Genomic DNA, 4,477 nt, shown 5'->3' with positions numbered 1-4,477 from the left:
TCCCCCAGCCGGCCGCGGGCTGGGAGGAGCCGCGCGAGTCCTCCGGGGGGGGGGAGCTGGTGTCTCCTAAATTGGGTAGGAAGTCTGCTGCGCGGTCGCCGTCTCTCCAGTCTCTGCCTTTGGGGGGCAAGAAGGGGAAGGTCTGTTTCAAGCACCCGACTTCTGTGGGATTTCGGCTCTTCAGAAGCGCTGCTCGTGGGTGAGGCTGTTAGCCTCCTCCAAAATGTTACGTCCGGGCTGTGAGGAAGAGGTGCCAGGCTGCGGTGTCATGTGGTGCAAGAGGTGGACAAGTACGTGCTCGGTTCTTCTCGCAGGCAAAAGAGCAGCTGGCAGAGTCATGTATTTGGACCGGGAGATTTGGAAGTGAGCGATACCTTCGTGATGTGCAGAGGGATGCCTGGGAGGTAGCTGACCTGCTGCCCCTGGGCCGAGCCCCGGGCTCTTCAGCACCTACCAGCAGCTGCACACCTATTCAGTGCCTTCTCTCTCCCTCTTCTCAGCACTGGGCATCCGCACCCACCACCTCTCAGGAGTTACTTCTAAGCCCATCACCCGAGGAGGCCAAGTATCATGTGGAAAACCCATTTGCAAGCAGTGCTTTGAGCTCCTCTTTACCTGCAGTTTGCAATTCACTTCCCTCATGCGTATTTTGCCTTGGTACTAAGTAATCCTGGGTGCTAGCCAGTACCCTTTCCTTTTGCTCGTGATGCTTGTTTGCTTGGACCCCTGTTTATACAAGTCTGTGGTTTCGAAGCAAACCAAAATGGGTTTCAGTGAAACCAGCCCTTACATACCGTAGCAAACTTTTATTCCACAAAAGCTTTAAAAACGTGAAAGTACTAGGAGTTCATTTATAACTTTGGTTACTGAAAAAGGCAAAGGAAAACCTTTATAGATAGAAGCTCTGAAAACTACCTGCATCACGCAGCCACACTGTAGTTTCATCAGTCTAATTAGAGGCAGTCTGCCTGGATCGTTTGGTAGCCTGCCAGGTTCTGAGGTGGGTGCTTAGTACTTGTCTTCTGCAGGCTCTTTAAGTTCCAGTTTTATATGAGCTGAACACAGGTTTTTCTTCTGCAGGTTTGGGCCCTGGTGAATGCAGTTCTTCTCCTCCCTCAGCTGCCGGTCATGTGTGTCTTCTGCTGTTGTTTGAATTAATGAATGAAGTTTTAATTGTAGCACAAGTGACCTTAGAAATAGCAGAGGTTAAGCAAAATAGTCCTGATCTGTCCACTGCTCCTGATGAGTAAGAGTTGACTGTTCATGATTAACCTGCGTGCGCTCTATAGTCTGCCTCTGGCTTCAGATTGATGCCCTTGCACTCAGTCCAACGGGAATGTCGAATTGCCTCTCTAGAACTGACAATTCAGTGTATGATTTTTCTGCAGTGCCTATAAACCTTTGAAAAAGATTTTCCCCTAGGGAAAACTGCTCAAGTGACATGATGGTGGCAGAAGTTCTCTAGTAGTTCCCAAAACAGTGTGCAAGGGGACTGGATGTCACAGTGTGAGCAAGTAGTTTTTCTGGCTCCTTCAAATCCCTCCTTAGGATCTCTTGCTTTCTGTGGTGTTTGCTTCGGGTTTGCTCATTGCTACTTTGTTCTTTGTGTGTTCTTTCGTCTTCAAGCTGTGGCTCATCTTCAGATTGTGTTTCATGAGCAAAGCTGCCCCTATTCAGCATAGTGGCATCTTGACCAGCTGGTGTGCCTCGTAGCGATAGCTTTGATGGTCAACAACAAGGGGCTTTTCTGCTTTGATTATAACAGGTAGCAATTTAGAGCTTATTTTTCAGAGTAAATTTTTTGTCATGTTCTTTTACATGGGAACAGTCATACTGGGTCAGACAGAAAGTCCTTCTAAGTCCATTATCACCTCTCTGAGGAGAGCTGGCAGTGGGTACTTAGGAAAGGAGTGTAAGACCTGGGCAAATACAGAGATCCTTATCCTGCTACACCCTCTTGTCTTGCTGAAGCTTAGGCAATACAAGTTTGAAATGCTAGCTATGCCTTTGTATGTAATCACCTTGAGGGATCTTTTTTATAAGAGTGTCTATAGGCACTTCTTGAAGACATTTATACTTTTGGTATCCACTCTATCCCTCCAACAAGCTCTTCTACAGCACACCTGACCACTGGGCTTATGAAAGAGTATTTCTTGATTGTTTTGAACTTGTGTTTAGAAAAAGTGTATGTCAAACTGAAAGTCAAGCAATGGTGGGAAAGTTTTACTTAGCTTAAGTGGTATTTGCATTAGTGTAGATAAAGCTATTTAATCCCCTGCATTTGAAAAAAAAAAAAAAAGGGTAATAGCTGCATACAGGGCCACTACATTTGCTGGAGGAAGAAGGCCCACACTTCTAATGGACTTAGATCTCAAGTGGTTTGAGACAGTCTTTTTGTCTTGAGTTTCCCCAGCTCCTACTGCATCAAAGTCTTGATCCTGGACTCAGGCTCCAAGACACTATGACAGCACAACTACTACTACTACTACTAATAATGGATTTTTTGAATGATAAATAAAAAGCAAATAAAAAATTGGCATGGTGGCTAGTCTGTGGGTGCAGAGCACCGTTGAGTTTTGTGCCATGCATTTCAGAGAGACTTGATGCAGAGAGAAACATTTTCTTAGATGAACAATAAAATAATTGGGTTCCTTGACTTCAAGATTACATTCCTTATCTTTTGTTTCCAAACAATGTTCATCACCAGTGATGGTGCTCGTCCCAGCTTCTTCCTTGAGCTGACAGAATTGGTCGCCAGCATCTCAGAAATTTGTTCAGAGACAATTCTCCAGGTATGTCTGTGGCCCAGGAGAACCACAAGAGGGATTTCTGTCCATTTTACTATAAAGTCTTCACAAACTAAATCAGAAAACCTGGATCAGAAGGCATCAATGAGGCTGTGGAAGATTGGCATGAGTCACAGCCACCCTTCATTTCAAAAGACAGCCTTTCTCAGCTCTTTGCATTTATCACCTTGGGGGTGTGTGTCAAAAAAAGCAGCACTGCCCTGCAGTGCATTCAGAGCCTGGGGAAGAGATGTGGCTTGCAGCGTTACCTATTCCCTGTGCGTGCCAGCGAATGGCTTCTCCAGGGCCTCAGCTCTCCCGCCCCAGGGCTGGTGTGGTAGATAGTAATGAACTGGTGTGTAAAGCTGGTGTGGGAAAAGTGGGGCAGGGAATCCTCAGTTTACCGTGTTGTTTGAAATTCCAGTATCCAGCCATGAAGGCCAGGTTGCTTTCCTCTTTCTCCATCTGCAAACTCTGCCTCACATCAGTATGGAGCAAAAGAAAGATTGGAGCTGGCTTGCGAGCCACCATCCTTTTGTAAGTTCTCCTTCCTTCTCGACACTACAGATGGTAAATCTGAAAGTCTGGGGGCTTTTTCATCACATTTAACCCCCCCTTGTGCAATAACTCAGGTGGATAATTTGTGTTTCCTGTGTGGCCCTCCTTTGTTTGCAGGCTCTGTTTCTTTCTGAGATGTTTCCTTCCAAGGATGTTAAGAAGCTTTAGTTGTTCCCTGCTGCTTTAACCTTTCCCAATCACTAATGTAAATCTGATGGCTGGGGTTTGCTGACAGCCACCTTTCCTCTTTGCCTGGATCATATCCACAGGCCTGGAGGTTAATCAGGTGGGTATGCTGGGGTTTTTTTCCTCATATACTTCTTCCTTTCCAGGCATGTGTTTGAGAAAAGAAAGGCTTTTGTTCTGGAAGAGCATAATAGCATGCTGGTGAAGTGTGGTAAAGCTCCCACTTCTGTGCTGCAGATGGATTAGGAGGTTAATGGGTAGCTACTATTCCCTTCTTCTTCAGCTCAGGCTATGCCTGTGCAGATTTACAGAGCCATGTCTTTCCAGTAAAAAAAGCAGGACCAGAGCAAGGGCTTGAGTGTGAGCATCTCATTGCCTATGCCATTTAATTTGTATCATGCTCATGAGTGTGATGGTAGCCCGTGCTAGCAAGCACTCTGAGATGATGCGCAGGCACAGTTCAGAGGACAGCACAGGCCAAGGGCTGTTTCTCTTAGGCACTGTAGCTATGGCAAACTGGGGTGGGGTGAATTTAAAGTTAGCTGTAATATAGGCACAGTCGGTGGCTTCTTTAATGTATTTTAGCTGTGAGGATCTCAGCAGAATATTTTGTAGCAGGGAGTAGAGTGTGTGTCTGCATATAATATATTGGGATCCTGAGAAGAGTTTCATACCAGATAGGAACAATATGGGTTTTTCATCACCAAGGTAGTGCTAAGAAGACAAGAGTGTTTAGTTACTTGGCAGAAAACAACAACACAAACCCGTAGCCATTCATTTGTGAAGGGCTTTTGTAGCTTTCTCCTACATGCATTTTGTCACGCTCAGCTAGAGTTGCTACATTCCCATCCCCTGTGACCTTGGGGATAGCTGGTAAAATCCCCAAGGAGGGCTAAGGTGCTGCTGCCTGAAAGTATGGGAGCTCCGTGAACTGTTTCACACTGCTG

Source organism: Egretta garzetta, unplaced genomic scaffold, assembly GCF_000687185.1.
Source record: "Egretta garzetta isolate BGI_Z169 unplaced genomic scaffold, ASM68718v1 scaffold383, whole genome shotgun sequence".
NCBI lineage: Eukaryota > Metazoa > Chordata > Aves > Pelecaniformes > Ardeidae > Egretta > Egretta garzetta.
Note: the sequence above shows the minus strand (reverse complement) of the source record.